Below are 23,872 nucleotides of genomic sequence, written 5' to 3'. Positions count from 1 at the left end.
CGACGAGGCCATAGAGCCCATTCAGACGAAAACGACCGATCAGCCGGACCGACCACCCCGTGGCTGTGACAGGACGGCTAATGATGCTGCACACAAGTCAGCACATGATTTACGTGAGCTCCTGGACAAAAAGTCTCCTGACAAGGTAGCGCGCTTCGGCACAGGATCCGAGCTACCAAAACAATCACATAGATTGAATACCAGCTAGGAATCAGCACCGAAGACAACAACCATTAACAACATGCCACGACACGTCCAAATACAGAGGTGCCACACACCCCCTATGCTTCACCGATGAGGTGCTGGACCATGAATTTCCAGAAGGATTTAAACCCGTGAATATAGAGGCATACGACGGAACGACAGACCTTGGGGTCTGGATTGAGGACTTTATCCTTCATATCCACATGGCTCGCGGAGATGATCTCCACGCCATTAAATACCTACCCCTCCAGCTGAAAGGACCAGCTCGACACTGGTTGAAAAGCCTTCCTGAAAACTCAATAGGAAGTTGGGAAGAACTTGAGGATGCTTTTAGGGCCAATTTTCAAGGGACCTATGTCCGATCTCCTAATGAAGACAACTTAAGTCACATCATTCAACAGCCCGGAGAGTTAGCCCGAAAACTTTGGAACAAATTTCCTACTAAGAAGAATCAAATCGTCAACTGCCCGGATGCCGAAGCCTTAGCGGCCTTCAAACATAGTATCAGAGACAAATGGCTCGCCAGACACCTCGACCAGGAAAAGTCGAGGACAATGGCAGCCTTCACAAGCCTTATGACCCGCTTTTGCGCGGGCGAGGACAGATGGCTGGCCTGTAGCGGCACCAGCGACCCAGGTACATCCGAAGTCTGGGATGGCAATGGGAAGCCTCCACGCAATAACAATAAGCGTTGGAACAATGAAGACAAACCCAGATAACACGACGGTCAATGCTGGACTCAGGGACTCTCGACCTGGTCAACGGAAGAAGCCATTTATAGGAAGCAGAGATGGACCATCTAGCCTAAACAAGATTCTAGACAAATTATGTCACATTCATGGCACACCCGAAAAACCGGCAAATCATACACACAGGGAGTGCTGGGTTTTCAAGCAGGCCGGCAACCTAAATGCCGAACACAAGGGGAGGGAGACGCCAAGTGAAGACAAGGATGACCCTCGCCAGCTGAACACAGGGGGACAGAAAAAATTCCCACCAGAAGTCAAAACAGTGAATATGATGTACGCAACTCACATTCTAAAGAGTAGGCGCAGACACGCACTCCGAGATGTATATGCTGTGGAGCCCGTCGCCCCCAAATTCAATCCCTGGTCGGCCTGCCCGATCACTTTTGATCGCAGGGATCATCCGACCAGCATCCGCCATGGAGGATCGGCTACCTTGGTGCTCGACCCAATAATTGATGGGTACCATCTCACCCGAGTCCTTATGGACGGCGGCAGTAGTCTAAACCTAATATATCAGGACACTATCTGCAAAATGGGGATAGACCCGTCATGAATCAGCCAAAGCAATACTACCTTTAAAGGAGTGATACCAGGCGCTCGAGGCCCGCTGTACAGTCTCTCTAGTACTAGAGGTTGTATTCGGTTCTCCCGACAACTTCAGAAGCGAAGAACTAATCTTCGACATCACTCCATTCTGAAGCGGCTATCACACACTACTCGGAAGAATGACCTTTGCTCGTTTTAATGCAGTACCGCACTACGCCTACCTTAAACTGAAGCTGCCCGGTCCGCGTGGCGTCATCACAGTTAGCGGAAATACAGAGCATTCCTTACGCGCGGAAGAGTATGTGGCGGCTCTAGCAGCCGAACACTGAGCGGCCCCTCCTACAAGAGTAAACGGTCGTCAAGACCACGGACACGGTTAGACGAGTCCGGCGCCCCACCATATATAACAGCCCAGATAAACCTGAGCTAGGGATACCCCCATAAGTGGTCCCAGGGGCTGCTTGCAGAAAAGAAGCCCTTAGTTTGGCTCGTCCCTATTAATACAATAGCATATTGCATTTTCATGGTTCATTCAGACTAACCAACTCTTCACACGAAGTCTTTCACCTACGTTTTCCCCTTTTTACAGATGATCATCGTGCTACACCCTTCCAGGATACGGCACAACAGAGACATAGGCGCAGACGTGCAACAGGGCCCCACTCAAAGGTTTCTCTTTAGATTAAGACCCTGCGTAAACCTTTTTTAATGTCTCTTGTTGCTTCTTCCCCTCCGGACACTTAACACAACCAGGAGGGATACTGACATTCTTGAGACTTCGTCACGCCAGACTAATGCATGTACCTGGAAACACAGGGTTCATTATCGAGGGTGTTATTCAGCCTAGTATATGTTGTAAAGTCCGAATACCTTAGGGAGTGTTCAGCTTCGTGAGTTTGGCCTTATATGCATCAGCTCCGAATCATGTCTTTGGTCAAATGTTGGGTTTGCCCGGCTCCCGTGTTTTGCTACCTTAAGTTACGCTCTATCGGCTAAGGCGGCACCGAGAGAACTACTGTGATTGTGCCCTGGTTCATCTAGATGAGCACCTTAGTAGAGAAAGCCGAAAAGTGACTGTCATGATACAACGCGAGACTGGTCAACCACTCGACGACTCAGCGGAATCTTCGTGATTCCTCTGCATTAACGAAGGACCGGTTTCCCGGTTACGTACATACGTGCACCATATTCGGATGAACGCGGAAGTACCGGGGGATATATAGTAGCCCCACCGTCAAACTCCTATGGCTAAGTGAAAGTGTTAAAGCTATATAGTCCGATTGCCTGGTTCGCCACGCTATAGCCTCCTTAACGGACCAAGACGTTGGATCAAGTGTGACTACGCGTTTTCTCGAACACCCCCGCATTATGTGCATGGGGGCTGAAGCCGATGACTTCAAACTTTCAGGTTATATACATACATAAACGGCCATACAGGAGGCACTATAATACTTTCGGGCAAAATTATAAACACAACCTTTATAATCAAAATTGCATTTTTTTTACAATGGAGGTACATTTCACTCGAATATGGCACTCTTCGAGCACCGAGCCTCTATTAAACGGGCGCCTTCTAGGACTTCTTCAAAATAGTGCTAGGCTGGGTCCTGGCCTCCCGTTGGACCCCGGGTTGCAATAGCGGTGGTTTCCATCCCTGCCCAGTATGTTTTAACACGAGCAAGAGCCATCCGCGCACCCTCTATGCACGCCGACCTCTTCACAGCATCAATATGCGACACAGCACCAAGGAATTGTTGCACTAATCCAAAATAACTGTCCGGCCTTGGTCCCCGTGGCCAAAGATGATCCACGATAGACCTCATATCAAGCCCAGACAACCTATGGAGCTCGCCCCATGCGGCCATCCTTTCATTCAACGGACGCGTCGGGGCACTGAACTGTGACCAGAATAACCTTTCCACCTTGTGGTCTTTCCGATCGTTGTAAAATTCAGTCGCATCAGCAGCACTCTTTGCCAGGTCCGCATACGCGTCTGCAGCGCTCCACAACTAATCCAGATGGGCATACTTCGGATCTCCGAACTTCATTTGCAACAAATAGGGCCTCCCAGCCGTGATATCTCTGGCTTCACAAAGCTCCTCCCTTATCCCTCTCATCTCAGAGCAGGTTTCCTTGGCTGCCTCCAGGTCCTTCTTCAGGTCAGCCGCTTTCGCCTGGTTTTCCTTTTCAAGGAGCTCATGGAGGTCGGTGACATCTTTCAGTGCAGCAGCCATCTGGGCTATCTTTTCTTCGCTCTAGCGATGAGCAACATGTTCGGCTTTTAGCTCTTCGACTGCCTTCAGAGCGGTCGCATCACTTATTCGGGCTTGCTCCTTGGCTCGGGCAAGCTCCGCCCAAAGGGTCTCTACGGCAGCAGCTCCATCTGCAGTCACACCATATTATAGATACTAGCATCATGCTCCTCTTAAAATTTTGCTGACAAGTTAAACATACATACCCTGGGCCTCGTCAAGCCGCTTGTTAACAAGAGTGATGTCATCATCGGCCAGGTCAAGCTGCCGCTTCAGTTCGGCAAATCAGCAGTTCGGTCATCCGCCGGACCCTCAGCCGCCTGCACATAAAGCAGCGCGATTATTACCAAAGATTATGATCCTCTGTTTGTCACCTTTGGATGGCAACCAGAGTCTCAAGGGCTACTATCTATACACATCACACCTAGTATGTGTGGTACCGTAAAAGATACATTTTTTGCGTACCTCAAAGTCTCTCAGCAGACTCGTAAAAGCTTCATTCAAACCACTTTTGGCAGATGAAATCCTCTCAACCACCATACCCATTAAGGCACGATGTGTCTCTGAGATGGCCGCTCACTCCAGAAGATCCATCAGTGTATCCGACTGTGTGCCGGACTGTCCCAGACTCCTCCTGAAGCTCTCCTTAGGAGCCGGATTCTCCGGACTATGGGCAGCCAAAGTGTCAACTTTTGGCCTTGGTGGATCAGGAGAAATCCTCCATGATGACACCTCGGGGTCATCCGCCCCATGTGGCGGGGAGGCAGGAGGAGGCGTTTCACTCTCCATCACCTCCGGAGGAAGATCCCCCGAAGATGAACTGTGTGGAGAAGGTCTACGAGCCGGACTGTAACAAACATATCTCGGTTATTATTCTTAGAGACAAAATAGGATATACTTACCAAAGTACCTTTTTTCACTTACAGCTCGGTTGAGGGCTGGCCCCGTTGTGGGCGCTGCACGGTAAGGACGCCCTCTGGGGCAGGACCCCCTGGCGAGGGTTTCTTCCCTCGCTTGGAAACCTCCGTTTCCAAATCTTTGGAGGCAGCCCTTTTCTTAGCATGGGGAGAGGGGATTTTGGATTCACCCCCCGATTATCCTCCTTTGTAGAGGCGCTTATTCCCCCTATTTGGATGTGCAAAGTACGAAGCCCATCGATGGCTTCCCTATTACTCCCCTCATCTTCTCCTGATGGCACCTGATACGGTGCGCGCTCAAGCATCCTGGTCAATAGAGGATCCGGTGAGCCTTCGGGAAGAGGGGCCGAACACCTAATCCTCTCCGCCTTCCTTATACAGTCCTAGCAGAGTGCAATTTTTCAGAATGATGTTATAACAAACATAAAGAATGTTGTGTTCAGTAGTGGAATTATTCACCTAGGTATTCGGACGGTTGCAGTTGAGACCCACGTCCTCGATGGTGTCCGGACACTTTATCCGTGATCCTAAGAATGACCCATACATCTCTTTGAGCGTCATGCCGAAGAATTGTTGAATGGTTCACGGTCCTTCCGGGTTGAACTCCCACATACGGAGAGGTTGACGTTGGCAGGGCAGGACCCAACGAACCAGCATCACTTGCATTATCTTGAAAAGGCTGACGTCCTTCTTAAGAAGGTCTTAGATGCGGCTTTGCAGCGTCAGCACATCATTAACTGGCCCCTAATCCAGCCCCTTGTTGACCCATGACGCCAGTTGCGGCGGAGGTCTCGGGCGAAACGCTTGAGCGGCTGCCCGCTTTGTACCTCGGGGAGCTGTGATGTAAAACCACTCCTGTTGCCATAAGTTAGAAGTTTCTGTGAAGGAACCCTTTGGCCATGGGGCATCGGCGCCTTTTCTTATTAGAGCGCCTCCGCACTCCGCGTGACGCCCGTCAATCACCTTCGGCCTCACATTGAAGGTCTTGAGCCATAGGCCGAAGTGGGGGGTAATGCGGAGAAAGAATTCACACACGCCGATAAACGACGAGATGTGAAGGATGGAATCCGGAGCTAGATCATGGAAATCTAGCCCGTAATATAACAAGAGCCCTCTAATGAAGGGATCAAGACTAAAACCTAGCCCTCGGAGGAAGTGGGAAATAAATACGACGCTCTAGTTGGGTTTGGGAGTGGGGATGACCTGCCCTCGAGCGGGCAGCCTGTGTGGGATTTCGGCGGTAAGATACCTGGCCTCCCTAAGCTTCTTGATGTCCTCCTCTATAACAGAGGAGGCCTTCCACCGGCCTTGAAGGTTGGATCCGGACATGGTCGAGGGTCCGAAGTGCTTAAGCTTGAGCCTTGGGTCTTGGAACTCGAGGTACGGGAGGGGAAGGATCGAGCGTGAGAAGAAAGGGATAGGCCTTGGCCCCTTTATAAAGAGGACAAATATCAAGCGTCCCCCGAGTGACCGTTTGGGACTTGCCTAAAATCGAGGAGTTATATTAACAAGCGCGGTTGGGTTACCCACACATGTATTGATGAGAATCCCGGATAAGGCGAACACGATCTCTGCTTCGACGGGACATGCCAGTAAAACCGCCTCGTGATACGTGCGTTGGCAAGTTGTGGAAAACGGTTCAAATAATGACAGGGCCATGACCTGATGTCACGCTATGAAAAGTTGTCAGCAGATTAGATTTGTGGAATATTGTGCTCTCTACGGTGGTATGTGGAATTTGTTTTACAGAGCCGGACACGATTCTTGTGCTCAAAATATTCTACGGAGTATTCGGAGAAGGAACCCGCCTTGCAATGTCGAAGACAACCTGCGTGTCGGACTCATCGTCATTGAAGCCTGGTTTAGGGGCTACTGAGGGAGTCCTAGATTAAGGGGTCCTCGGACAGCCGGACTATATACTTTGGCCGGACTGTTGGACTATGAAGATACAAGATTGAAGACTTTGTCCCATGTCCGGATGGGACTCTCCTTTGCGCGGAAGGCAAGCTTCGCAATTCGTATATATAGAGCTCCTTCTCTGTAACCAACTCTGTGTAACCCTAGCCCCCTCCAGTGTCTATATAAACCGGAGGGTTTAGTCCGTAGGACAACAACAATCATAATAGCTTCTAGGGTTTAGCCTCTTCGATCGCGTGGTAGATCAACTCTTGTAATACTCATATCATCAAGATGAATCAAGCAGGAAGTAGGGTATTACCTCCTTCGAGAGGGCCCGAACCTAGGTAAAACATCGTGTCCCCCCGCCTCCTATTACCATTAGCCTTAGACGCACAGTTCGGGACCCCCTACCCGAGATCCGCCGGTTTTGACACCGACAGTGGCCGTGGCTTTTCTTCTCCGGTCGAGTAGAAGAAGGGGGAGGATGGATGGTCAAGAGGGAGGCGCAGGGAAGGTGAGCGCCTGGGCAGCCCAGCTGGATCTGGATGGGCTGGTGCGGGGGAGGCGGCTCATCTGCTTGCTGGTGTAGGATTCGGCACCCGATAGATCCGTACGAGGCAGCGTGATGGATGGGGTGGGGTGGCGGTCGACGGTGGTGCACGGCGGCTCAAATGTTGACGCGGGGTGGCCGACAATTTGTGTGCGTAGTGGCGTGCTGGCTAGGGCGGGGCGGCTGATGAGTGTGGCTCATGCTGGTGGCCACGGCTAGGCAGCGCAGGGTGGTGGCGCGTTGGAACGGTGGGAGTGTTGGGGCGCCGGGAAGTGAGTGGTTGTGGGGAAGAAAGGTGGGGCGATGGAGCGTGGCGGCACTGCTTCGATCTTGTGGTTGGTAGGTGATGGAGGGCTGGTGGCAGCCGGCCGAGCGCTCCGGTTGTGGCACGCGGGCCTCTAGGGCGGTGCTATGGTAGATTTGGCAGGGGAAGGGGAGCCGAGAGGAAGTAGGTGGAGGGGATCGAGGAGGAAGAAGGCGGAGAGGGGATCGGGGGAGGAAGTGGGAGGAGAGGGGTGGAGTGGTGCAAGTTAGTTTTTTGGTGCTTGCGGTTCAGATCGGTTCGAAGATGGCTCTTTGGTGCGGGTAAGGTCAGTTTAGTGGGTTAGATGGGTGTTATCAGAATAAGATCCGGTGTTATTAGAATAAGACTCTTAAGGGTGTTATTAGAATAAGACTCTTAAGGGTGTTATTAGAATAGACCACAACCACTTTCTAGTAGTCTATAGGATCATATTCTTGTGTGTTTCTATTGCCACTAACCATGGCTGGAAAACAAGCCGACGAGATTGACTGGGAGAACATGACGAAGAGGGAGCTTCATGAAAAGTTTGTGCAAATATTGGGTCAACAGGTGGAAGACGTGACCATCAGTTTTGGAAAGGAACTGACGAGGATTGATGACATTGAGAATACAATTGACACCAAGTTGGACGCCATGTTTGATGAAGTACTCGCGCATCTAACAACAACCACCCATATCTGCTGCACCATTGCAACAACATCAACAATCACCTCCATGCCGCGACCCAGCAGGATGAGCGCAGCATGTTCCTCTTGAGCCAGGACAAACTTCTGGTGCCGCTGCTACTGCTGTTGATGCTTCTGTAGCTCCTGCTGCTACTACAGAGGAGGACGACTATTATGACGATGAGGTTGATCAAAATCAGAACTACGTACAACCACCAACACCACCGCCACTAGGTTGTCCTCATGCATACAATCGCAATGGTAGGGTTGCACCACCACCTCAGGTACGAGATCATGATCATCTTCTAAACTAAAATTGAGTATTCCACAATTTGAAGGTAGATATGTTCCTGATATATATCTTACTTGGGAGTTATAAAGTGAACAACGTTTTACATGTTTACAAAATCACGAGGAGAGACGTGTTGTTGTTGTTGTTGTTGTTGTTGTTGTTTGTGCTTTCACTAGTTTTGCATGTGTATGGTGGTCTGAATATTGTAGGTTATATCCTATTCCAGCTACCTGGGCTGCTTTGAAAACTGCTATGCATACTCGTTGCGTTCCACCATATTATCAACGTGAATTACTTCAAAAATTGCAGCGTTTAAGACAAGGAAAAATTCAGTAGAGGAATATTATCAGGAATGACAAACTGGCATGATTAGATGTGGTATTGTTGAGGATAACGAAGCTATGCTTGCATGTTTTATGGGTGGGTTAAATAGAAAGATTCAGACCATTTTAGAGTATAAGGAGTATAATAATATCCCCGTTTATGCCATCTTGCTTGCAAAGTTGAATGTGAAGTGCAGGATCGACAGGCATTGGCGCGAACTAACTTTTCTGCAGGTCGACCTTCATCATGGACACCGCATGCATCCTCTACTTCCACATGTTCTGCTGCACCGGCACCTCCATTAGCTTCCACCTCCAACCGTGATACAAGAAAGCTGGCACAACCACCACTATCTGCCAAGAGCACACCTTTTGGGCATGCACAGAGCTCTGCTTCATCCATTGCATCAATAGGACAAACACATGATGTTATTTGTCATCGTTGCAAGGGTAGAGGTCATTATGCAAGACAATCCCCATCTAAGCGTGTGATGATTACTACTGAGGATGGTGGGTATGAGTCCGGTAGTGACTATGATGAGGAGACTTTGGCTCTTATTACTAGTGAAGAACACAGTGGAGATGATTCTGAACAAGAATCGCAATACGTGGCTGCTGAAGACGCTGACAGGTATGAAAGTTTAGTTGCTCAACGTGTTTTGAGTGTGCAGGTCGCACAAGCTGAGCAAAATCAGAGGCACAATTTGTTCCACACAAAGGGAGTTGCGAAGGAATGTTATGTTCACGTCATCATAGATGGAGGAAGCTGCAACAACTTGGCTAGCATGGAGATGGTGGAGAAGTTTTCTCTCACCACAAGACCACATCTGCATCCTTACTACATCCGATGGTTCAACAACAGCGACAATCAAGGTAGCACATATTGTTCGTGTGCATTTTAGTATCGCTACATATGTTTATTATGTTGATTGTGAGGTGGTACCCCTGCAAGCTTGTTCCTTATTACTTGGTAGACCATGGCAATTCGATAAAAATTATGTACACCATGGCAGAAACAATCAGTATACTCTTGTTCATAAGGATAAGCATATTACTTTGCTTCCCATGACTACTAATTCCATTTTTAAAGATGATATTAATAGAGCTAGTAATGGAAAGCAGGAGCAAAATAAGGGTGAAAAGCAGATTGTGGCAAAAGAATTTGAGCAACAAATGAAGCCTAATAATAAGCCTAATAGTGTTGCTTCTGAAATTAAATTCAAAAGTGGATGTTTACTTGCCACCAAATCTGATATTGATGATCAAGATTTTAGCAAATCTGTTTGCTATGCTTTTGTGTGCAAAGAGGCATTATTTTCAATCGAGGACGTGCATCCCTCTTTTCCTCCTGCTGTCACTAACATTTTGCAGCAGTTCGCTGACGTCTTTCCCCAAGATGTGCCACCGGGATTACCACTTATTCGAGGGATTGAGCATTAGATTGACTTAATTCCTGGTGCTTCGTAGCCAAACCGTGCGCCATACCGTACCAGTCTAGAGGAGACGAAGGAGATTATGCGTCAAGTATAGGAACTGCTCGACAAAGGTTACATACGTGAATATCTTAGTCCTTGTGCTGTTCCTAGTATACTAGTGCCCAAAAAGGATGGTACATTGCGTATGTGTGTTGATTGTAGAGGCATTAATAGCATTACTATTCGTTATCGACATCCTATTCCTAGGCTCGATGATATGCTTGATAATTGAGTGGCTCTACAATATTTCTCGAAAGTTGATTTGCATAGTGGATACCATCCAATTCCTATGAAACTAGGAGATGAATGGAAAACTACATTTAAAAATAAGTTTGGATTATATGAGTGGTAGTCATGCCTTTGGGGTTAACTAATGCACCTAGTACTTTTATGAGATTAACAAATGAAGTTTTACGTGCTTTTGTTGGATGATTTGTGGTAGTCTATTTTGATGATATATTGATTTATAGCAGATCTTTGGAGGAACATTTGGAACATTTAGGTGATGTTTTTATTGCTCTACATGATGCACGTTTCTTTGGTAACCTTGGGAAGTGTGACGCCCGGATAATTAAGCTACAGTAATACCCTATTAATGGTGCCAGGTCATAGCTTTTACTGTTGCTAGAAATCACTTTGATTCAAACCGAATCGAATTCAAATTTAAATCAAAGTAAAATGGTAAAAGTTTTCTTACATTAAAACTAAAATGTTCAAAGTGTGGCAAATATTCCATAACTAATTATGATGGTGACCCTACATTTTTATAAAGTGATTAAATGCAATAAAATAATTAAAACAATTCCATTAGCAATTAATTAAATGCCTTTTTATAATTTACAAAATATTGAACTATTTTATTTAGATACCAAACCATTTTGTGGCAGGGCTACTCATTGCAACTTAATTATGTGGCACAATTCCATAATTTACAAAGGTCCTTTTGTGGGCTAGCAATTTGCAAAAGAGAAAAACAAAATAAAAGAAAACGGCAAACAAAAAAAGAGGGAGAATAAAACGACAAATTTTTGTGAAGTGGGGGAGATGAAAATGAGAGGAAAATGACAAATAATGTAAATTGCAATGAGATGAGATTTGTGGTTAGGAACCTGATAGATGTAGATGATGTCTCCCCGGCAACGGCGCTAGAAATTCCTTTTGATGTGGCTTGAACTGTGTCGGTATTTCCCCAAAGAGGAAGGGATGATGCAGCACAACTACGGTAGGTATTTCCCTCAATGATGAGACCAAGGTTATCGAACCATTAGGAGAACCATGCAAAACTATGTAAACGGTACCTACACACAAAGAACAAATATTTGCAACCCGACACATAAGAGGGGTTGTCAATCCCTCCCGGGTAAAAGATACATTTGTTTCGTAGTATATTGGATAAATAGATCTCACAATAAAGAAAAATAAAATTAATAAAAGAAAAGTGCAGCAAGGTAATTTTGGGTTTTTGGAATAATAGATCTGAAAATAAAAATAGATCCCGAAGGCAAATATGATAAAGAATACACTCGGGGGGCGTAGATTTCACTAGTGGCTTTCACGAGAAAAATAACATATGGTGGGTAAAAAAATTACTGTTGGGCAATTGATAGAACTTCAAATAATTATGACGATATCCAGGCAATGATAATTATATAGGAATCACGTCCAAGATTAGTAGACTGACTCCTGCCTGCATCTACTACTATTACTGCACACATCGACCGCTATCCAGCATGCATCTAGTGTATTAAGTTCATGGAGAAACGGAGTAATGAAATAAGAATGATGACATGATGTAGACAAGATCTATTCATGTAGGAATAGACCCCATCTTGTTATCCTTAATAGCAACGATACATACGTGTCATGTCCCCTTTTGTCATTGGGGTTGAGCACCGTAAGATCGAACCCATCACAAAGCACATCTTCCCATGGCAAGACAAATCGATCTAGTTGGCTTAACTAAACCAAATATTCAAAGAGGAAATACGACACTATAAGTAATCATGCATAAAATAGTTAGCTTTCATGTATAAAATAGATCTGATCATAAAACCAAAGTTCATCGGATCCCAACAAACACACCGCCAAAAGAGTTACATCAAATAGATCTCCAAGAGACCATTGTATTGAGAATCAAAAGAGAGATAGGAAGCCATGTAGCTACTAACTACGGACCCGAATGTCTACAATGAACCACTCACGCATCATCGGAGAGGAACCAATCAGGATGATGAACCCCTCTGTGATGGTGTCTAGATTGGATCTGGTGTTTCCGGTACTTGCGGCGGCTCGAATTGTGTTTCGTCGACTCCCCTAGGCTTTTTGGAATTTGTAACATACCAATTTTCCAAAATTAGGATGTTATTAGATCATACATATGCATATCATATTTTTCATGCATTATATGCTCTTCTGCAATATTCTTTTCATTATGCAACTAAAGGCGATTTATTGGAGTGGAGATAACATGACTTCTTCCCTGTTTAAAAATGTTCATAATGTCAAGAATATTATTTCCAGTTCATTTGATATGTTCTGGTATTTTTTTAGTCTGCAAAATATTTTACTTGTCTGTTTTGTTGTTGTTTTGTGTGATCTATTGCATAAAATGATTTTCCAAAATTGCATTAGGTGACGAACTAGTGTTCCTGTAGTTTATATTAGTAGTATATATATTACTGTGTGTATATATATATATTTTTTTTGTTTAGTTTTATTATGTTGTTTTTATTTTAGTTATTTTTGTTTCTGTAGTTGTGTTAAGGAAAAACACTAGCCAGCCAGCGCGTAGCGCAGAGCACTGCACGACCCAGCAGCCAACCCCGCGGCCCAGCTTCCACCATTGCGGCCCACCTAACCGCGAAGCAGTAAGCACAGCGTGCAGCGGCGCCCGACCCGCACCACTTCTTCCGCCCCGAGCCGGACACCGCCACACCCCGCACACCCGACGCCGAGCCAGATCGAGCTCGAGCGCCCGGGCCACCCTGTGCATGCCCGACTCGCCGTACGCGAGCAAAGCCAACGGGAACCCTAGCGCACACCCTCCCCTTTCTTTCCTCGCCTGCTCGAAGCCGCTGCGTCGTTAGGATCTTGTCGGAGGAGCTCCAAGTTCGTCGTCACCACCGCCCGTAGAGGACGCCCCCGTCGCCGTACTCACTGTCGGCGTTCTGGGAACGGGGGTGTCACATACCTAGTTCTAGTCTGCTCTGGGTTAGCTAGTGTTGTGTTGCATCATGTTTAAATTTCTCTTAAAGTTGAAATGGGGATTGTCCAAACCCGAGCATCAAAGGAAATCACTAGGTTCAACTAAAATAATTTCAGTGAATCCAAATGGCTTTCAAAAATGTTCATCATTTCTGGATAATGCTAGAAACCATAACCAGAGGTGTTGCATATTTTTCCATGACATATTTGGTCACTGAATTAAATCATATGTACCTTGCATTTGGGCATTTGGGAAATAAGTGTGTGCTGTTGGAATTAATCTGAACAGAGCCTATGATTATTTTCAGGATTTTTGAAGGTGTCTAACTATTTTTAATAAATCCACAAACTTACAGAAAAATAGAAAAACAGAAACTACATTAAGTAAGAGAGAGAGAGACTTACCTGGCAGCCTAGCCAGCCCACCTGGCAGCCCACTGGCCGGCCCAACATTGTGCTGGCCCGTGCCAGCCACCTGCTTCCTCTCGCCAGGCAGGCAGAGAGGAGCGCACGAGCGCGCGCGCGGGCGCCACGCCAGCAGGCTGTCTGCCTGCGTCGCCTGGCCACCGCGACGCCTCGCGTCTTCTCCTCGGCACCACCCCGCAGCCCCCCTCTGGCCCCCTCTCACACTCTCCCGTTCTCCTCCCCTCCTCTGGCTCTCTCCCTCGCACCACCCGAGCGGGTTCGTCGCCGCCGTTCGCCACCACCGCGGCCACCGCCTCTGCCTCGCCTCGCTGAAGCGCTCAGAAGCCCCGCCTCATCCCCCTCTTCCTCCTCACCAAGATGGAAGGCGCTGGAAGCCCTGGATGCCGCCAGCTCCGCCATCCCCTTCCTCGGGCCGCCGAGATCGTCACCGCCATTCCGTCACCTCCAAGCCTCCTCCGAGCACGCCGACCATCCCAACGTCTCCGCGGTGAGCTCACGGACCGAATTCCCCTCTTCCCCGCCTCGATTTCTTGCTGTAGCCGTCGCCCCCTTGAAGACTGAACTGCACCGCCGCACGAGCTCGTCGCCGGCCACATTCCGGTGACCATTTGGTCCCAGGCATGCGCCCATCGTACTCACCGCATCACGTAGACGCCGTAGGTGATAATCGCACATCGCCACGGCCATCGTAGCATCGACCCCGAGCTCACCCGAGCTCCGGCGACCGCCAAGGTCGATGCCGGCGACAACTCCGGCCTCCCCAGGCTCAACCGCCACCACCACTCGATGCGCGAGTTCACCAGTAGTCCGTAGCGTGTCTCCACCATCGATTTGGTCGACGGAGGACCAAATCCGAGCCTCGCCGCCGTGTCTGGCCTCGCCGGCGTCGAGTCACCGGCGAGTTTGACCTGTTCGACCCGGGGTTTGACCTCCCTGGGGTCAACACACGTGGGCCCCGCCCCTGACTAGATTAGTTTAGGACTAATTACCCCCTGCTGACACTGACAGTGGGCCCAGTGGCTGTTAATTTGATTAGTTAGATTTACTTAACCCTGTTAGTTAATTGTGTCACTGACGTCACACCTACGTCATGCTGACGCAATTAATCTTTTTCTGGAATAAAGATAATCCAGGAAATTCCAGAAAATGTTATAAACTTCTAAAAATCATATAAATTCAACCGTAACTCAGAATGAAATTATTTATATATGAAAAATGATCAGAAAAATCCAATCTATCCATCTGTACCATTTTCATGCATGTTAGAACAACTTATGACTACTGTTTAGGACAATTCAATTAAATGGCATTTAAGAAATCACATATGGAGTTTGAATTTGAACCTAGGATTCAAACCAACTCTATTTAACTTGCTGCTAGTTGCATTAGCTCAAACCACAGCATATTGACATGTCATGATCATGCATCATATTGTGCATCGCATTGATTGTGTTTCTTCCATGTTTGTCGGTATTTGTCCCCTCTCAGTAGACGATGTTCCGACGATGAGTTCGATGACACCGATGAAAAACTATACTATCTTCAGAAGTGCTAGGCAAGCAAAAACCCCTTGTTCATTTCGATACAATCCCACTCTCTCGCTCCTGCTCTATTTTACTGCATTAGGACAACAACGATACAACTGTTACCTGCTGCGGCAGTTGAACCCCTTTATCCTCTGCATGACCTGTCATTGCCACAGTAAATAGATGAAACCCACTAGCATGAGTAGGAGTTGTTTGAGCCCTGATGTGCCTACTCATTCATGCTTGTTTGTCATGCCTGCTATTGCTTAGAGTTATGTCAGGTCTGATTCATCGGGGATGAATTGGAGGTGTGTAAACATGTCCTACTGTGTGTGAGCTAAGTGTGTGAACACGATTTGGTAAAGGTAGCGGTGAGAGGCCATGTAGGAGTACATGGTGGGTTGTCTCATTGCAGCCGTCCTCAGGAACTGAGTTCTGTGTTTGTGATCCATGAACAGTTACTACCACACATTGGGTTCCGGTAACTCGACCCCTCTCGACTTATTAATCAACATGATCTCTGTCTAGGAGTTGCAACTAGTTTCTGGTGTTTGTAGGTAGTGTTAGTAGTCTACCAAGTGGCACCCGGTACAGGTGGGCTTGGGACAGACTAGGCACCGTGGCATGGTGTACCAAGCGTAGATCCACCCGTCGAGGTGGGCTTGGGAACCCTGCACACATCGTTTGGGGCCGTGAGCGACACCCTGGCCGGATCTCCTTGCGGATGGAACCCGAATAGGCGATAAACCTGGACGAGAGACTTGTGTGGTTAGTCAGGTCGTGGCCGACACCCTCGCTGGGCTTCCGCTTGAAGGTTGCCGAGTACATGTCGTGTAAACGGCGGTAAGTGGTGAGAGCGTGTGTGAAGAAGTACACCCCTGCAGGGTTAATATGATCTATTCGAATAGCCGTGTCCGCGGAAAAGGACTTCTGGGTTGCCTGTACAGTTCATAGACAAGTGAAAGTGGATACTCTAAAATACGCAAGATAAGCGTGAGTGCTATGGATGGCATTCTCGTAGGGAGACGGGAGCGGATCCATAGTGGTGTATTGATATGGTGAATATGTGGACTCGTGTGCGCCACCTCAAAAGAGTTACTTGCAGTTGTAGTTCAGGTTAGCCACCGAGTCAAAGCTGGCTTGCCGCAGTTAAACTCCACCACCCCCTTTGTTGATAATGATGCATATGTAGTTAGTTCTGATGTATGTCTTGCTGGGTACATTTGTACTCACGTTGCTTAATTTATGTTTTTGCAGAGAGACTTCAGTCTCGCTAGTAGTACCGCATGGACTTCTGTCACATCCCTGGTCCTGTTATGCACTAGGCTAGACCTCATGTGAGCATCATGTTTTAATTCAAATGAAATTTGAATTGAGGAATTTTCAAAGCCTCAGAAACGTTCTAAAAATGATCAACATTAAAATCTTCTCAAAGAAGTCCAAGAAAATGTTCCTCTTAGTCTCTGAAAATATTGCAAAGAGGTAAAACTCAAAACAATATTTTTGGTATCTCAGAGTTAATTATTTTGGGCCTTTGAATTAAATAAATAGCTATTTGCATTGGATATATATTTGATATATAAATAATATATGTCCAATAATTACTGGAACATTTTATGTGGTTTGGTATATTTTAACTCTAGCCACATAACTATTTTCAGGATTTTATAAAATGGTTTAGTATTTTACTAAACTAAAACAACACAGAACAAAATAGATAAATAAAAACAGAAATAGAAAGAGAGAGAAGGACTACCTGGCGCTCACCTGGTAGCCCACCTGGCCCAGCAGCACGGCCCAGCCCATCTCCACTTCCCCTCCTGTCGTCTTCCTCTTGCCAGTGGGAGCAGCTGCGTGCTCGCACGCGCGCGGCCGAGGAGGCCAGCTCCTCCCTGCCTGGCTGCCTCCTCCTCCCCGGGACGTCTCCCGCAGCGCCACGCCACCCCCTGGACCCCTCTCACTCCCTCCCGTGCTTCTTCCCCCCTCCTCTGCTCTCTGCCGCGCCACACCCAAGCGCACCCGACGCCGCCGTTCGCTGCCACCACGGCCACCGGCCACCCCACGCCTCACCGACGCGCCCAGAAACTCTGCCACTTCGTCCTCTACCTCCTCAACGAGCCACGAGGCCCCGGACGTGCCGCAACACCGCCCTCGATGTCTTCTTCAACCTCGGGACCGCCGGCCATCTTCGTCAAATTCGTCGGCTCCGGACCGTCCCCGACCTCGCCGAGCGTCCCCTCGTCATCGCCGTGAGCCACTGACCTTCTCCCCTAACTCAGCATGCTCTCCTCCGTGCCGTAGCGCCGTTCCCCACGAGCACCGAAGCCACCGTCCGCCATTGCTGCTGCACGCATAGCCTCCGTGCTCCCCTGGCCTCACTGTGCTGCTCTTAGTGCTCCCCATGTCTAGCAGGTGTTGCCCAGCCTCTCCATTTGCTCACTGATGCACCGTAGCAACGCGCCCGAGCACCACCGAACACCATCGCCGCCAAAGCTCGTCGCCGGCATGAGTTCCGGCGACCCCAAGCTGACGCCTCGAGCATAAGTCCGGCATGCCCCCCCACCGTGTCCTGTGGTCGCCGCCGGCTGGTCTCCGGTGGCTGACGTGGCACCATTAGTTTAGGTGCTAATCGCGTTTAGTCAGTGTCGCGTGTCGATGACATATGGGCCCCACGCCCTTAACTAACCACGGTTTAACCCCTGTTTAGTTTAAGTTAACCACAGTGGCCCCACGCGTCGGAGTTGACCTATCTGATGTGGCCGTTGACCGGTCCCACCTGTCAGTGAGTGAAACAGCCCTGTGTCACTGACGTGTGGCCCCCACACGTCAGGTTTGACCAGCAGCAGCGTCTGTTGACCTGCTGACGTCACGGTGACGCACTGCTGACGCAGTAAATGTTTCTGGATTTTACATAATTCTTAAATGATTTATTATTTTCAGAAAATGTCCTAAACTTCTAAAAATCATAGAAAATTAACCGTAACTCCAAATTAAATAATTTATATATGAAAAATTATCAGAAAAATTCAAGGAATCCATCTGTACCATTTTCATGCATGTTAGAATAACTTATAGCTGCTGTTTAGCACAAATCAATTAAATGGCATTTGAATAATCACATATGGAGTTTGAATTTGAATCTTGTATTCAAACCAACTTCATTTAATCTGTTGCTAGTTGCATTAGCCCAAAACACATTCATTTTGCCATGTCATGATCATGCGTCATATTGTGCATTGCATTGATTGTGTTCCCTTCTGTGTTGTCGGTATTTGTCCCCTCCCGGTAGACGATGTTCCGACGTTGTGATCGTTGACACTGATGAAGACTCAATGTTATCTTCAGAAGTGCCAGGCAAGCAAAACCCCCTTGTTCATTCCGATAAAATCCCACTCTCTCGCTCCTGCTCTCTTTTACTGCATTAGGACAACACCGATTCATCTGTTACTTACTGCGGTAGCCGAACCCCTTTATCCTTTGCATGACCTGTCATTGCCACAGTAAATAGATGAAACCCACTAGCATGAGTAGGAGTTGTTTGAGCCCTGTTGTGCCTACTCATTCATGCTTGTTTGTCATGCCTGCTACTGCTTAGAGTTGAGTCAGGTCTGATTCATCGGGGATGAATCAGAGGTGTGTGAACATGTCCTACTGTGTGTGAGCTAAGTGTGTGAACACGATTTGGTAAAGGTAGCGGTGAGAGGCCATGTAGGAGTACATGGTGGGTTGTCTCATTGAAGCCGTCCTCAGGAACCGAGTTCTGTGTTTGTGATCCATGATTCAGCTACTACCACGCATTGGGCCCGAAACCAATGGACCCTCTCGGCTTCTTAATCACCCTTGTCCTCTGTCCAGGAGTTGCAAGTAGTTTCTAGTGTTTGTAGTATGCTGGAGGCCGTGCGCAGCGCTGACCATAGGGGTGGGCTGTGATGCGGTAGGCACGTGGCCGGGTAAACCGGGCGCCCGTTTGGTGTCACGGAACCCTGTTCACATCGTTTGGGGCTGTGAGCGAAAGTCCGGCCGGATCTCCTCATGGATGGAACCCGAATAGGCGATAAACCTGGACTAGAGACTTGAGTGTTTAGGCAGGCTGTGGCCGACACCCACGTTGGGCTTCCGCTTGAAGGTTGCCGAGTACATGTCGTGTAAACGGCGGTAAGTGGTGAGAGCGTGTGTGAAGAAGTACACCCCTGCAGGGTTAATATGATCTATTCGAATAGCCGTGTCCGCGGAAAAGGACTTCTGGGTTGCTTATATCAGTTCATAGACAAGTGAAAGTGGATACTCTAAAATACGCAAGATAAGCGTGAGTGCTATGGATGGCGTTCTCGTAGGGAGACGGGAGCGGTTCCATAGTGGTGTATTGGTTGGTGAATATGTGGACTCGTGTGCGCCACCTCAAAAGAGTTACTCACAGTCGTAGTTTAGGATAGCCATCGAGTCAAAGCTGGCTTGCTGCAGTTAAACCCCACCACCCCTTTGTTAATAATGATGCATATGTAGATAGTTCTGATGTAAGTCTTGCTGGGTACATTTGTACTCACGTTTGCCTATTTTATGTTTTTGCACAGAGACTTCGGTCTCGCTAGTAGTTCCGCGTGGACTTCGACGTTTAGCTTGTTACCCCAGCTACGATCTTGTGCCTCGGCAGGATTGGTAGATAGTCAGGCTTCTCAGCCTTTTTCATTTATAGATGTCTGTACTCAGACATGTTAAGCTTCCGCATGTGCTTTGACTTGTATGCTCTGATTGTTGGGTCATAAGACCCATGTTTGTAATATCTCGCTCCTCGGAGCCTATTGAATATTTACTTGTGTCGTAGAGTCAGGTTGTGATGCCTTGTTGTATTTGCACATATCGAGCATATTGTGTGTATGATTGAAATGCTTGGTATGTGTGGGATCTGACTATCTAGTTTTTTATCCTTAGTAGCCTCTCTTACCGGGAAATGTCTCCTAGTGTTTCCACCGAGCCATGGTAGCTTGCTACTACTCCGGAACACTTAGGCTGTCCGGCATGTGTCCTTCCTCGTTCCTGTGTCTGTCCCTTCGGGGAAATGTCACGCATTGAGTACCGGAGGCCTATTAGCCCGCTACAGCCCGGTTTACCGGAGTCCTGCTAGCCTAGTGCTACAGCCCGGACCCACTTGCTGATGACCGACACGTTCGATGCTGGGTCATGGATGCCTGTCCCTGTAAGTCTGTGCCACTTTGGGTTTACGACTAGCCATGTCAGCCTGGACTCCTTATCATATGGATGCTAGCGACACTATCATATACGTGTGCCAAAAGGCGCAAACGGTCCCGGGCAAAGGTAAGGCGACACCTGTGGGAATACCATGCGTGAGGCCGCAAAATGATATGAGGTGTTACATGCTAGATCGATGTGGCATTGAGTCGGGGTCCTGACAGCGTTGGTATCAGAGCTTGACTGCCTGTAGGATTACCAAGCCAAACTGGTCGATGTTGAGTCTAGAAATTCTTTAGTTATATGTAGGGGAATTGATTGTGGGATGGAACGTAAGGCTCTTTTTACTCCTTATACCTCATGGCCTTCTGATCTGAGTCATCATCTTCTCTTCTACGGGGATTAAGAACTAGGCTATCTCTTCTTTCTATTAGGATCACGTGTTACTAATCAGTGGACTTATAAGATTGTTGGATTTAAGTCTCAGTTCAGTTCCTACTACTTCCGTATGTTAATTGTTGATCTCGGAACCTTGGTATTGTGCTTCTGAGTGGCTATGCCACCATTTTTGTAGCATGTCTCAAATCTTTTTGAGCAATTATAGCCGTTATGCTGTCCGAGTCTTCCTAGGTTTCTAAATAGTCTGATGCATTCGCAAAATCCTTTCCCTCTGGTTTCGATGTTCCTTTATGCCAGCTCAATCACACTAATTGTTGAGTTAAGGTATTCTATTGCCTTGACATTTATGTTGGAGTTATTATTATGACCCTAGGTGTCTCAGGGGATCATCTAGTGGTCTAGCCATGATTTGTGTCCTAGTGTGAAGATTCTGGCCTTTATTATCGAAAGCATCCTGTGATGCCATTTAGTTAGTAGGTATTCTATTCCTGGGTTCTTAAACCCGATATTCACCCTACTTACATCATGTTGATAGTGTTGCTAGTTCCTTTAGTATATTAGTAACCTTTGCGATAGTCCTCGAGGTCTGTGGTATATCGTTCTTCCAAATACCATGAACCATTATGGCAGAAGTTTGTTGGATCAAAAGATCACAACAGGCCCTCTATGAGTTCTCCATGCTATATTGTGACTCTGCCAGCTCAACCTTTCTGCATGGGTTATCCGGAAGAATTATGTTGAACTTTGTTCGGCATACCAACCCATGTATCCACAACTCAGAAAGTTATATGTTCCTTTGAGTTGTCCCTCTTTAGTTGTCTACTGACCTTCGTCTATCAATTGATAGTCAAGAGTATGCGTGCGTTCGTTTATCGATGCCTATTACTCTTGTGGTCCGTCAAGCCATTCTATCGCGGAATGACTAGGAGAAACAAACTCCAGTACCTCTTCCCTATCCAGGATTGGGTCAAAGAAGTTGTGCTCCGCAGATCAAATTGCTAATCCAGCTTTTGTTCTGCTCTACCTTGGAGTATTACATATTTTATATCGAGATTGTTATAGGAATTGCACACCATCCTATGAACTCTTGGTACAGTGATACTTCTTGCCATCATTGTTCATTCCTCGGTTCTTGTGTTATTGTAACCGGAATGCCGACAAATGAATCATGGCGTGTGAAATCAATATTGCTAGCAACTCTGTTGCTTGGTAGTTAAATGGACGATAACCTCATTCTTAGTGTGTTGATTATTGAATCGTCACCCTAAGGTTGATTGTGCTACCTAGTCCTTATTTCTGGTGCACTCCTCGACCAATGAGTTAGGAATTATTTCAAGTCCTCACCCATTTGATCATGTCGTCTTGCCCTCAAAAGCAAGATTGTTCTCGAGCTTAGTAACATACCGGTGGTTCGTGACTTTCCAAATATCTTCTTGGAAGTGTTACCGGGTTGTCACCTGACTGTTATGTTGAGCTCGTGATCAAGTTGGTTTATCCTGTAAACCACCCTTTCTCCAAGAATCCGTGTTGGATACCCCTGAGCTAGTTGGTTAAGCTAGACAACAACCTGGAGAGTTGGAAGATAAAAGCTTGCCTAACTTAGTTCGTTCCAAAGGGATATTCTTGTGTAGTGTGTGTTGAAGAGAGATGATATCTTCATCGATTGGTCCCTGTGATCAGTTATTGGACCTATTGCCTGATAAAAACTTTGATTTGAGTATGGGTTATCGTCAAATCAAATCAGAACCAACGATGTTCGTAATGTTGTCTTACTCGTGGTTGATCCCTCGAGCGTACACCATTATATCTTTTGGGTCTGACCAATGCTATCACTTGTTCACTTAACTATGGAATTTCTTTTAAAAGGAAACCCAGATGAATTGTTGTTGTGCCCATTGACAACATCCTTGTCTTCCCCATAATTTTGCTGAACATTAAGCTAGTGTTGGAAACTTTTGAAAGCATTTGTTCATGCTAGCTCATGAAGCATATGTTCGGATGTAAGAAGTGATTCCTCTAGTTCATGTGCATTTGATGCAAGTTACCGCCGTGGACTCGAGAAAGTCAATGTTGCTTCCTCTGGAATCATCGCAAGTCAGTCATGCACACGTGCGAAGTATTCTGTGGTCTGGAGACTTGCAACCTTCATTCCATATGTGTATCCTAGCACACCAAGCCACTGACTGATTTGTTCGAGCAGAAGGAGTATCTTCATAAGAGCTAATCTGGACTTACGAAAGAACTTCAATATCCTCGCTGATGGTTCCCAACCAGAACTCGGTAGTGTTTTATTGTAAGACTACCATGTAGGCATGCTTGTCTGGGACAACGTGTTCACATGTTTGTAGCAGAACCAGCTCATGTTTTGGAGCTTGCTATCGTAGTTCATCTCCCGAGAATCCCGCAACGTCATCTCGTCGATTTGTGTTGCAAACTTTCATTTTTCTTCCTAGACTCGATGAGCCTGGAATATCCTGACACCAACCAGATCTGAATCTCAGGCAGATATGATGGTTGGAACATTTCCCCAAGAACTATAATATTGGTCTCTCGATAACCGGTAAGGTGGATGTCGTGGCCAACACACCCAGCCGAAAGACCTCCTGTTGTAGTATCTTGATTTGAGGAAGTTGGCCACCTCCCCATAGGGATTTTGTAGGATTTACTCCCTAGTTGCCCCTATGGATTTCTTTGTTCCGAAGTTCGACCTTTTTACTTGATGTTCTAGATATCAAACCATATCTATGAATGGGTTACACTAGCACATCAAGGAGAACATTAGAAGCGGAGTGCTAAATGTCTCTCGGTCGATCATCCAGATTTTATTTCCTTGGCCCCGCCAAGGGTGAAATCTGAGAAGGTGTTATCTTCCTTTGCATCTGCATCCTCCATCACCATTCATCATGGTAGTAAGTTGTGTTACCGGACCCTTGACACGGATGTTGGTAAAACCT

Source organism: Triticum aestivum, chromosome 4B (genome assembly GCF_018294505.1).
Source record: "Triticum aestivum cultivar Chinese Spring chromosome 4B, IWGSC CS RefSeq v2.1, whole genome shotgun sequence".
NCBI classification, from domain to species: Eukaryota; Viridiplantae; Streptophyta; class Magnoliopsida; order Poales; family Poaceae; genus Triticum; species Triticum aestivum.
This window is presented reverse-complemented; position numbering follows the sequence as displayed.